This window comes from Dryobates pubescens, chromosome 5 (genome assembly GCF_014839835.1).
Source record: "Dryobates pubescens isolate bDryPub1 chromosome 5, bDryPub1.pri, whole genome shotgun sequence".
NCBI classification, from domain to species: Eukaryota; Metazoa; Chordata; class Aves; order Piciformes; family Picidae; genus Dryobates; species Dryobates pubescens.
The window spans coordinates 23,566,444-23,580,014 of NC_071616.1; positions in this window are offsets into that span (position 1 = coordinate 23,566,444).

Below are 13,571 nucleotides of genomic sequence, written 5' to 3' on the forward strand. Positions count from 1 at the left end.
TGAACTGTGAGCTTCCATGATGCTGCTTGTGGCTGCACAATTTTTAGGGGGGCTACAGACCCAGCATGATGGCATCCCCCAGCAGCAGATGTGGGCTGGGGCCAAGGTTTATGCTAGAAGGAGGTGCCTGGCTAAGAAGGCTTGGTGCTGAAGGATGCTGCTCCCCAGTTGTTGCCTTTTGGCAGGTGTCCTGCCCACTGAGGGCTGCTACTTTCCTTTCTGGGACTCTTTCCCCAGAAAGACCATAGTAGCAGAGTGAAAATCCTCCCCTGCAACAGTGCCTGCCAGGAAGCAGAAACAGAGTGGCCACCCCAATGGGCAAGCTGATGATTTCTGGTCTCTGGAAAACACTGATTCTTGTCAGGCCAGCCTGCAGCTGAGCAGGGTGGAAGGTCCCCCTCTGGGATTGCCCCTGGCTTGGGTTCCCTTGCTGCTTGACAAACAGTGGTCAAAACCAGCCATTGTCCCAGGACAGAAATGTTGGGTGCCATGTCAGTCTGAAAGTACAGTAACTTTATCTGCGCCTCATTGCCTCCTCCAATGGCACTGTGAAGGGGAGGCACAAAGTTTGCCTTCTGCAGTTGCAGCTGGTTTGGGGTCAGCACAGTGTGCTGGAGGTGAGTTTGATGCTGCACCCAATGATCCTCTGGTGCAGGAGGCAAATGGATGTGGGAGGCACCAAGGAGGCTGATGTGGGCTGAGAGCCCAAGGGGGAGCTCACCAGATATGGCTAGTGTTAGCAAAAGTAGATGCAAATCTGTGGGCATCCTTGGTTATTTTATTGGATAAACATTTATACAGAATGATTTATGTGGGATCCAAAGTAGATTTGCATAGTGAAATCTGTTGCTGAGTCTTGTCTTTAGCTACTGTAAGTTAACTTCAGTGAGACCAGGGCAATTCTGCTATCAAACAGGGGAAGAAGAGGCATCCTGTAAATGAGTCTTAGATGTCATCCTTTGGGTGATCTCAAACCAAACCTACCACTGCACTTTGACTTCCTGCTGATAAATCAACACACCATTGCGTGTCTGTGTAGCCTCATTTCTGAGACAGACACCTTGTATTTTATTATATACTACTGGCTAGGGGCTAACCAAATCATACCGGGCTGCACATCTAGTGCTGCACAGGGCTTTTTCTGTGCTCTTAACTACTCAGAATGTATTGTGTAGGGTTACACTGATTTTTTTGTGTTTATAGGTTATGGTATCTAAGAAGATTTTGAGAAATCCTGACTTTTATATTTAACTTCCATAATATGCATGTATGCTGGTTTGGGCCACTGTAGAGTTGATTTTCTACACAGCAGCTAGTACGCTACCATACACAGTAGCTATGTTCTGGAGTAGTGCTGGAAAGAGTGTTGATAACACAGAGATGTTTTTGTTATTGCTGAGCAGTGCTTACACTAGGTTGAACTTTATTCTGCTCCTCACCCCACCCCACAGATGGGATAGCTGACTCCAGCTGACCAAAGGGACATTCCATATCACACACGTAACATTATACTCAGCATAATAAGCTGGGGGAAGAAGAAGGAAGAAGGAGTGGGCCATCTGGAATGATGGCGTTTGACTTCCCAAGTCACTGTGATGCATGATGGAACCCTGTTTTCCTGGAGGTGGCTGAACACCTACCTGCCCTAAGGAAAGTAGTCAATGGATTTCTTGTTTTGTTTTGTTTGTGTGTATGGCTTTGCTTTACCTATTACATTGTCTTTATCTCAACCCGTAAGTTTTCTCATTTTTATTCTTCCAGTTCTCTCCTCCATCCCACTGGAGGGAAGTGAGTGAGCAGTTGAGCTGGTCTTAGTTTCCATATGGGGTTAAACCATGACAACAGGATATGTTTCTTTTCTGCAGCCTACACTTAAAAGCAGGAGGTACTTCAGAGACTTGTCAATTAATTTTGCAGATGCTTCCTTAAATTTGAAAAGCAAGCTTGCAAGGGATCATTCACCTCTTCCATACTGGGCATTGAAGACTATCTCACTAGCAGTCCGAATACCCAAATTTGTCTGGGTAGGAGCCTACAAAAGGGATGTAATTCTAATTAAAAAAAAAAAAAAAAGTTGTGAATCTTTTGCACTAGACAATGAACAATTTGTCTTACCTGTGAAAATGAAGAGACTGTAAACAAGAGGTATTGATAAGAGATAGAGATATTGTTGGTCAACAAGGCTGATGAGAAGCCTCGAGCACAAGCCCTACGAGGAGAGGCTGAGGGAGCTGGGGTTGTTTAGCCTGGAGAAGAAGAATCTCAGGGGAGACCTTATTGCTCTCTACAACTACCTGAAAGGAGGTTGTAGCCAGGAGGGGGTTGGTCTCTTCTCCCAGGCAACCAGCCCCAGAACAAGAGGACACAGTCTCAAGTTTCACCAAGAGAAGTTTAGGCTCGAGGTGAGGAGAAAGTTCTTCACGGAGAGAGTCATTCACCATTGGAATGTGCTGCCCAGGGAGGTGGTGGAGTCACCATCCCTGGAGGTGTTCAAGAGGGGATTGGATGTGGCACTTGGTGCCGTGGTTTAGTCATGAGGTCTGTGGTGACAGGTTGGACTTGATGATCTTTGAGGTCTCTTCCAACTTTGGTGATTCTGTGATTCTGTGATAAGGAAATTATTTTTGAAGGGAAGGTTTAATTTCTTCTTTCAGCCTACTGAAGTCCTGTTACCCTTCATTGCCAGCTCAAGGTGTGTCAAGAAGCAGAGTTTTATTGAGGGGAAAGGTTTTCTTCCTGGAATTATTTTTTTCAATATGCTTTTTCATTGAACGGTATTTGAGATTTTTATTCAAGCTTATTTTAGTCACCTTGATTACCAGACAGGGGAACTATTAGCTTTCTGTGGGATTTTCCATGAGCTTAACTCATTTGTCCTAAGTTATACCAGCTGTGCATGTTTCAGTGATAGAAAAGCAGCAGGTCTGAGTGCAGGTGGCTGGCAGTAACCCTCTGGGTGAGCAGGCAACCACCCTGTTATCTTCTGCTGGTGATTTGGGGACCATCTTATGGAGCTGGTGAGGCACAAGCCCAAGCAGATCTGCCTGAAGTAGAGCTTGAGAGAGTCAGAAGCTGCTCTCAGTGTGCAGCTGGACTGGAAAAGCAGGGTCAGGTAATTTTCATCAGATTTTCCACATGGGCTGGAGGGCAAGGTATGCAGCAGCTCAGGGAGGGAGTTGGAGAAGGATGCCAACCATGGTGACTGACTTCTCTGCAGTACTAGGGGAGGCACATGAAGGAGCATGTGATGGGGACTGCATCTGCTGTGCCCTGAGCTGGTCGTAGTTGTATACTCATGTGCACAGAAATACCTCTTGTTTCTGCTCACTGTAGGATAATTTGATAGAAGTAGGGGCATGTGCATAAAGGGGTAACAGAGGAGAATTTCAGGACCTCGTTAAACTGCAGGGTAAAAGACCAAGTGGTCACACCGGCCACATTTATCCATCTCTCTCCAAACTTCTGGAGTTTAGGGTCAGTGAAAGGGCTAAAATATTAGAATTCTGAAGACTAACTCAGATCTGCAAGCCAGAGCAATGGCAGCTAGGTCATCAGGGCCTCTTGCTTTTCTCCTTGAGTGGATGTATGTGCAGTTCAGTAAGCTATGGAGGAACTTGCTGGCTCAAAAGTCACTGTCTCTGGTCAGCAGCTGAGGCAAAGCAGCTGGTGTAAAATCTAAAGATGGATCCAGCTCTAAAGACTCAAGCATTTTAACTCAGACCACTTAGGTCACAAAAGGATTGCTTGGATTATGTGGTCACCAAAATATGTTACTTCTGCTTAATTGATTCCTCTCCAGTATTCTTGATGACTGTAAATAATGGAAACAAGTTCTTTTTCTTCAGCAGCTACCAGACTCAGAAGAGTTGTGATGATACACCCAAATATTTGCCTTATGACATAAGAACAAAGTAATTGTGAGCAGCAGAAGCAGAGCATGGGAAATGGGACGTGAGGGCATCTGAGTTCACCATGTAGATTGTGTCACACAGTATTATCGGCTGTGGGAGAAGTTCCTGCAACAGGTCATGGCTACTTCATGTGAAACACATAAATACGAAGTGGTGAGCAGAGATGGAGAATTCAGAACTTCTCCTCCCAGCCAACACCCCAAATCACTAGGGTGCAGTTTTGCTTCCTCATGCAGGTGTTGGTTGGGTTTTTTTTTTTTGTTTTCTTTTGTTTTTAATGAACTGGGAATTAAGTCTCAATGAGCTAAGAATCTCCTAGGTTACAGTTAACTGGGCTTCTTCTAGATGTCCTAGGGCCCAGCTTCATCTTGTGAGTACGATGTGGGACACATGTCCCAAACTTTCAGGCTGCGGGAACTTGTTTCTAGTCAGTCTGAGACACTTCCTATAAGATGACAGGATATAACCTCTCATTTTTTGTCTTATTTAGTGAACCACTTCCCTGGCTGAACTTAATTTTCATTTGTGCCCCACAACCCTTGATAATATTAATTCTTTGTCCATAGACATGTGTTAAGTTATATAGTTTTAAGGACAATACCCTTTGACTTGCAAAATGGTCACAGGAACACACCAAGGGACAGATTTCTGCTATCTTTGAAGCCTACTATGCCTTTCTGCCTTTCTGCAGAGAACTCCTTGTGAAGGTTGTTTTTCACTAGACAAAGAGCTGACTCACCAAGTTGGCTAATTCTAGTAATATATTAATGCCAAACAATATAGAATGCTTTCAAGTATAGAGGGACTCACCCAAACTGGTGTTCTCAGATCCAAAAAGTTCTCTTCCTTCTGCAAAATCCTTTCCAACATGGACCCTGTTGCTGCAGGCAAAAGTCTGTGCTTATGCTTGTGTTGATCTGCCCAGGCTTTGCTGAACGTAAATGTGAAAGCCAAGTAGAATGACCTTTACTAATCACATTCAGCAGCAACAGCCACTGCAGCATGACTTCATCCTTCTATCAGTTCTGGCTCACTTCTCTTCCTCCCTAAGTAGTGAAAATATGTGGGTTTTACCCAGATCTAGTCAAGGAAGGTTTCTGTTGGAGGCTTAATCTGCAGCAAATCTCCTATTTGGTACCTTCAAAGGTGTGAACCTCTCTTAAGAATTTTGCTACCAGTCAAATAAACCTCACATGGTGACAGTTTTGTCCTCTCCAGCCACATATGAACTGAATTAAGCATACAGAGCTTTCATGATTTTGACTACTGGCATTACAAATCCTGTAGGTCTGAGGAATGAACAGAGATTCAAATCCGACAGGAACATCCTAAATCTTTGTCAAAGAAAGGGCTTGTATGCAAGTGTGGTTTGCATCCCCACCCTGACATTTCTGCTTGAGGAGTGGTCCATAGATGAGGTTGATGACACCTTCCCCATGATATTTCTGGTGGAGGAGGCATCCGTCTCTGAGGCTGCTCTGGCACCCTCTGCCTGATATTTGTGTGAGGTGTGCCTTTTTGAGATTGCTCTGCCACCTTCCCCTTGACATGGAGGTTGGAGGAGAGGTCCATATCGGAGGTTTCCGGCTGGGCCCATCTGTCTCTGACATGCTGACATCACGTGCTGGAAGTGAAGTCCCCTTGTCCTGACAGCCCTGGCAGATGGATGTTCCCAGTTTGCTGTCCCTGGGTACCACTTCAGCTGAGTGGCTTTATAGCCTGGGCTAAATCACCCTTTCCCATAAAATGGAGGTATTGCGCCTGTGCTTGGAGCTGCTTGCAGCCTGATGGGCATCCTCCAGGGAAGGGTGCAGCTTTTTGCTTTTTTACTTGAAGGAAACTGGAAGTGCTGTTTCCTGGTGTGGAAGTTCAGTTATCTCAGTACAGCTCACTCCTGAGTAGTGGGAACTCATGCTTCCTGCCATCCCACTCCCATGTTGAAATGGAGGGCATACTGTGGAGCCACAGCACCAGGCTTGAATCTGGGACAGGTCTGAACAATACAGTTGGAGCAGACCTGCAGGAGCTTTGGGCTGGGGCAAACAAAGCAGGGAGTTACAACTGACTTGTACCACAGATGTTCTGGGAAACACTGCTGCTTTGGAGAAGCCTCAGAGATCCTCTGACAGAAAAGCAGTGTTATTCCTATCATCCTGGTTTTGAGACACTCCAGCACTTCTTAACCCATAGTTCTTTATTTTTCCCAGGTTACTTTTGTTTCTTTATATAACACTGCTTCTGTGCTTACAGCTTCCTAACAGCCTTGAGTAGGGCAGCATGAACACACAAGGAGCAGTTCTCTGTGAAGCTAGGTAAGCATGTGTGTGTATGCTTGCAAGATGCATGCTGTTTTACTCACAAAGTCACTAAAATGGGGGCACTTTTGAGTCAAATGCCCTCAGAGGTCAGCACAGCCAGGGGATGAGGGAATGAAAATGAAAACTGTCTCACCAGTTAAACTGCAAGAAATCCCAGAATTGTTTAGGTTATAGGAGACCTTCAAAGATCTTTGTGTCCAACCATCAACCTAGCACTGCTGTGTCCACCACTAAACAGTGTCCCTAAGCACCCCATCTATATATCTTTTAAATACCTCCACAGATGGTGACTCCACTTCCTTGGCAGCCTGTTCCAATGCTTGACAACCCTTTTGGTGAAGAAATTTTTCCTAATACCCAGTCTAAACCTCTCATGGTGTAACTTGAGGGCATTTCCTCTTGTCCTGTCACTTGTTACTTATGAGAAGAGACCGTTCAGCTGCCAGCTGGATCCTGCCAAAGCAGCTCTTCAGCAGCCAGAGCTGCCTCAGACATGTCAGCAGAGCTTCTCAAATACCTGCTGCCCACGGGTGTGGGAGAAATGTGCCCATCCATGTTTAAATTCTGGTGTCAAAGCATGTCTGTCCTCACTACAGTTCAGCTCATGGGTCCTTCACAGACACTGATGGCCGTACTCAGGCTGGCACACAGCTTGTGTGCAGAGGATGAGAGGCCTAATTTTAGATCAAGGAATGAAACACTGACCTCAAAGGTCACTGGATGGGACCAAATCCCAGCTGCCCCTCAGGATGGTAGCAGCATCATGTTTAGACCTGGCCAGACTAATCATAATGTCGTTTCATTGCAGTTGTTCTTCCCCAGCCCAGGCACCTTGCCTGCCCCATGTCTTACTGCCCAGGGCCAATTCTTTTTGCCCAAGAGGAAAGGCTGCCCATGATCTCCCCATCAGCGTGGGGTGGAAAGTACTGAGGGGAAAACTGAGGGAACCTGCAAAAGTAGTGTTTCTTTTTGAAGTTTTGATATCAAGACACCAAGAAGTTCTGTTTTGACTTCCTTTCTGAGTCCTCAAGGTTTGCTCATTGCTGTTCCTGAACTCTCTCCTAATGGGTTATTCATGTGTGTCCAAGCAAATTCGGGTTTAGTGAGTGACACAGAGGGAAGATTCCAGGGGAAATCCAACTGGCTATGACGTCTCAACAGCCTGTGTTTCAAACCCTCTGACTAAGTAAGGAACTCACTCTTATCCTGCACTGTTGAAATCAACAGAGTTGTTACTATCGACTTTACTGGCAGTACAGAGAGGCTCTTCATCTCTTCGTAAATAGCAGCATATTCCTGAATGAGATTTGCAGATCTCCTGACTGAAATTCCCACTGACCTTGCAACAAAACATTCCACTTTCCTCAACAAACATCCTGGTGACTCTTCAGGGTGATAACCTTTTTTTCTCCCCCACCTCTCGCCCTGGCAGCGCCTGCACCACTGGTCTGGGTAAGCTGCTTTGTTCATATTTGCTCTCCTGGGAGTTGTCCCAGCAGCACAGCGGCCAGAAAATGGATTCTTCCTAAATCACTTCAGCATCAGATGAGGTTGTTGCAGTATTTCTAACACCCCCATTACAGTACAGAGGCTCAGCTCTAAGGTAAGTAAAGATGAGTGATGGATAGGAAACTGCATATTGGAATGCTTACATCAAGGCAGTATTTAAAGGCAAGTCCTTATGTGTGCATTTTGAACTCTTTCAGGCTTCTGCCTGCGTTAGAAAAAAGCTTCACTTGTAAGAGGTTGAAAGGATATAGTATTAAAGTTGTTTTTTTTTTTAACTATGGAAAATAGTATTCCTTTGAGGATTCTATTTGGTACACTCCATGCAAGCATTGTCCCAGAAATAGAGCTATAACAGCAACAAGGCAATCCATTTTTCTTGTTGTGACTGAAACAATGGCATCTAAATCCACACACAAATGCCTGAGGTTAACTGATTGTGGAGATGTAGCAGTTGTTGTTTGCAATGGATTGTGAATTACACTTGAAAATTGAACAATATTACTGGGAGTTTTCCTGCCTCTCCTTAGGCAGTTCTGTTAACTCAGGATTTTCTCCCGCTCTGGATGTTTAATAGAACAAAACTAGGCATCTATTCAAGTATTCCAGCCCTGTCGCAAGCCAAAAAAACCCCCAGGATTTTTTAATATTAATTCACTCAGAAGAAACAAAGTTGCACTGCTTCGGTATTTAATCACTTGCAAAAGGTATTTTGATAGAAATGAGAAATTCCAGACCTAAGGGTTGAGGCCAAATGCAGAGGAAATGGTGTGTTCAGGGTCAGTCCCTTCTCTGTCAGCAGTGCTGACACATCACATGTGGGACTCCACCATGGAGCCTCCTGGAGGTGCTCTCTTTCAGTGGCACATATTGTCTTCACCACAATGCCAGGTGCCGTCATGACAAGTCACCCCCAGCCTGGGAAGGTGCAGCAAGCTACTCTGATACAGTGGTCAGCACTGAAAGCTCTCAAGGGTGGTTGTTTTTTGTTTTGTGTTTGTTTGTTTTTTCTTTCTCCTCGTACAGAGTAATCTGTTGGTTAAAATTTAGACCACAACTTGGTGCATGGATCTGTTTTATCTTGTGCTGAGGCTGAATTTGGCTGTGTGCTATTTGGTAAATGAGCAAAAGTCATGTGGCTAACAAAACCAGGAAAAGGACTATTTTTCTTTTTTTTTTCTTCCTAAATAAAACAGAGCTGCAGAGAGGCTTTTCACATGTGATGCCACAAAGCTGCATATCCACTCTTAGGGCCAGAAGCACTCCTGAGATAGGCAGGGATGCAAGGCCAGAGCTGTATGGGTACCTCCTTTCTCCCAGGGCCAACGTCACTTGCTGGGCAGAGACAGGTGGAAGGCTGGGCTGTGGGCAGGAGATACATGGGATGAGCAGCACAAATTATTTCTCAGTGCTTTCCCTCACTTCACCCTTCCATTTTCTCTTCGCCCTTCTCCGTATGCCACCAGGACCCAGTTCATCAGCTGCAGAAGAATTTCCTGCGTCCTTCAACAACCACAGTCAATTGTGCCTCCGAATAACAGCCCCTCCCCAAACTTTCTGGGAGAGCTTCTTACCACAGAAAAATGGAGCCTGGCCTCTTGGGCTGTCATTTTTCTCCATGCCTCTGTTAGAAGACAGTACACATGTCATGCTGGGCAATGGTCTTTGTTCATCAGGATGACTAAAGGCTGCTTAGCAAGAACACACAGAGTGGATTCAGCCTTGTGGGAAAGCGGCACTGTGAGCTTTTGCTACTGCTTTGGAGGGCTCAAGGCCCGTTTGTTTAAAGAGCTCTCAAGATGAAAGCATGTGTAATGCATTCTTGCACTTTAACTGGGACTGCAAGGGGAAAATGACAGTGTGCAAATGACATGCTTTTGGAGACAAAAGCTACCAGCTTTTTTGGCTTTTCTCCTCAATGAATCCTTGATGATTAATTCCATGATTACCTCTTATCTACTCAGTGAGCTTTTATTTAAGGCAGAGTTCCTTCAGGAAACATTTTTTTTCCCAGTTTTGGAAAAAGTGAAGTTACGAGCTCCCTCACTCAGGAAACAATCCCCAGCTTTCTGTGCCTTGCTCAGGATGCCCAATTTTTATGATTACTTTGATTATTTTTTTTTCTTTTAATTTCAGTTCTGATTACCTGTAATGTGTGTCAGCAGAAAATGCTATTGGAGGTGTGTGTGTGAAGGCAAGAGAAACTCCCTGGTCTTGGTCTTGCTGTTGGCACTGTGGACCACTGAGCATGCTGCCCCTTGTTGCAGGCTGGCATCTGAAAGTAAAACAGTCCCTGGGACTGGTTATGGCCCCATGGTCCCCCACATCACTACAGCCCTAGAAGGGCGCATCTCTTGCAGTCATCTGCCTAGCCTGCTGCTAAATGCCACTGACAGTATGGACACCACTCTGTCCTTGGAGCTTCTGCCCCATCAACACTAGTGGAAGTTTTGCTGCATTCTACTTGCATCTGCATGCTGTAGCAGAAGCTCATTTCTCCATGCCTGAACTCCGCAGAAAATGGAGGAGAGATTGTTCCTTGCCTTTTGCAGCAATTTTTTTACCTGACTGGAAGATGGCTATCTGTGATCTGTGCCTTCACTGGAAGTACTTTTTTAGTCTGTAGACAGAAAGAAGTTGAAGATCATTGCTCTTCAGTGTCAAGCAAACCTCTTTTTCTCTCTGGATGCAGTTTGCAAGACCATTCCTTTTTTCTGTGCTTTCTGTGATTATCAGCACCTTTCTCTCAGCTACATTTCACCAACTCCTTTCAAGGGGCTGAGTGTAGATGGAGGATGTCTTGGCAAGCTCTATAGCCACCCCTTTCTACCTTCCAGCTTGATTTGTTTTTCCTGCTCTGTGTAATACTGTTCTCAAAAAAAAAAAAAAAAAAAAAGCAGTTCTGCCTTGCCTGACGACAGTGACCTCACAGTCCTGGGAACCAAGGCATGATCTTGCATCCTGTAATAAAGCCCATAGCAGCTCCTCAACCATGCTCATTACAGAGTTCAGGCTACAGACCTACTCATGCTGCCACACACAATTTCATGCATGGGCAAATATGAACTATGCCTGATTAGATATCTTGGGACTTAGATGCTCATGTTGATCTGCCATTCACTTTTTCCGCCTCATGTAGCAGGAGGTGCAATCTCTGTGCAGCCAACAGAGAAACTCTTACAGAGGCATTCTGAGAATTGCACTTGGGCAGTAAAAATATTCAACTTCCTTTTCCTGGAGGTTTGTCTGCTTTCTGTTACTCCTTTTCTGGGATAATATATTTGACTGACTTGATATGAATTTACAGATGTGAGTGGAGAATGCTACACTGGAAGAGTATTAGAGGGTACTTGCAGTGCTCTGTGTGACACATGAATACACAGAGACAAAGTTTGTTTGCTCAGTGTCTTCAAGCAAACAGTTACATGACTGTGTGACTAGTTCTTGAAAAGTTAATCTTAGTCCATTTTTTCCACACGTTAATCTTTATCAGTCTTTGCCTTTCCCCAATACTATCTTATTATTGCCATAGTGAATAGCCGAAACATGTCACGTCCAAGAAATGCTCCAGCAATCTGACTGATCTCTTGCACAGGTTTTATGGGAGGGGTGAGCTAATCCCAGTGTGGATGTCATGTAATTGTTAGCAACATCACAGAAATGCTGAGCAGAGTGCTCCTGCATTTGCTCAGTGCCTGGAGAATGAAAAGGACTGGCTTTGGGGCAATAAATCCAACCATGACAAGACTTCATGGAGAAATATGCAAAATACAGGAGATAAATGTTTGCCAAACACTGGTGCTTTGCAAAACTGCCATATATAATTACCAAAGTATTTAAGCCTAAAATTAATGCAACTTTACTTTTCAAACACCTCCGAGGTACTAATGTCCAGACAATTCTTTTCTTCCCTGACATGTTTGCTGGGTAGTATCTGGACACATTGCCCAGCTCATGAAGTGGATGTAACACTACAGTTCACTTCTCACTGAACATCATCAAGATTTTAACCTAGTTGAGAGCAATTTGTTGAAAGATACCACACAGCAAGGATTGAAACATTATAATACTGCTGCACATCTTTTGTGTGGAATATTTTCACTGATTGATTAGGATCCTCAGCTCATGGAAGTTTCCTGTGCTTTCACTGCAATGTCTTGGAATTGTTCCTTTCTTGATTGGAGTGAGCCTCTTTTCCATATTTTCCTTCCAGGAGAGGAAATTTCACCAAGTGAAATTGCTGAGAAGATGGCACACAAAGGCCAGTCTCAGATGGTAAACACCAGCTCATGAGCTACACTGGCTGGAGGCTCGGTTCCCTTTAACAGAGAGTACTGGAAACTGCTTTTCTTCCCAAACCAGAAACAAATGGTATTGTGAAACAGCAGAGACCTCTGAAACAAATAAAATATCTGTCACCACCCACACAATGTTGTGAACTATGCCAGTTCCCCCACCTCCCCCCCAAAATGCAGTGTTCATCCCTGAGAAACTAAATCTGGAGAGAGCTCGGCTTTTCCATTTCATTGGATACTTTTGAGAAAGGCTTATTCACCAGAGGATGGATCTGCACTGGTTGCTTGGGCCCTGCAGGGTGTCTCCTGATAAGCTGTATCTCTTGGTGGGAAATGTAACTCTGCGCTGGGGTGGAAATAGGACTGACGGTTGAAACCACAGAGAAACAACAGAGAGATAACAGGTAATAAGTGAGCTCCTTGGCACTTCCCTACAAGAGCAACATATTCCACAATAAAGGCCCTGGGAGGCCTTTCTTTGGAATTTGGTCCTAATGAAGACTGAGTGCTTTGCAGAGGACAACTGGCCAGCAGCAGCTCACAACTGAGAGCACAGCCCTTCTTCTCTCCTTGCTCAGGTGCTCTCGCAGCACAGGTGGAGCACCCTCCAGTTTTGGAGGGGATCCTGCTCCCCACCTGCCCTGGAGCTCCTTCTCTGCTTGTGTGGTCACTGGGGCAGGATAGGGACTGAACTGTAGCCTCACCCTAATGGGGTTTGACCTTAAATTGGTTTGCCAAAGGGCAAGCAGCAGGACAGCAGCAGTTCTTAGAGGAAGCAGGCTGCGTTCCTGCTGAGGGCTCACAGGTTTACCAGGCTGCAGGACCTGAGTGTCCCAGGAGAGGCTGTGACAAAAGGCAGTCATTGCGCCCAGCATCCCTCTGTGACTTCAGGGTAGGAACTTGCCTGTATTAGAAAATGGAAACCAAATGCCTTATCTAACCCAAGGGCCAGGTGGCAGGTGCCTGCATAAATGCAGCTGTTTTCTGGAGACACTACCACTAAAATAACAAGATTGAGGAGCCAGTGTACTTTCAATGCACTCAGGAGAATTTCCAAGATGCCTTGGATCAGAGATGCATGCAGACAGAGGGAAATTTCTGATGCACAAAAACTCCTACCGAGACTTTGCTGCCTCACATCCTGCACACCTCTGAAAATCCAGTCTTAGATGTCTTAGGCCGGTGCAAAAGGTGAAAGCCTCTTTTTATCTCCCACACTTCATCAATGCTTTTGACACTAAATGTAAATCTCTCAATGCTGACACCCTTCCCTTCAACTGGGATAGAGGATGGAGCTCACAAGCCCATGGGGGTGTAGTCCAGGGCTTCCTGCTTGCACCATGTTCCCAGGACAGGGATGGGGAGCTCCAAAGTGCTCTTGAGCTTTGCACACACAATGGGAGGTAAAGATTTCCTTATCCACAGCAAATACAAACAGTTGCCAAGCCAAGGATTTGCAGGACTTGTCATGAGCTGTAGTGAGCAAAGATGTAGGGCAGAAAATTCCTCCCAAGATTTCCTGCCTCCAGTTCTCAGTTGAT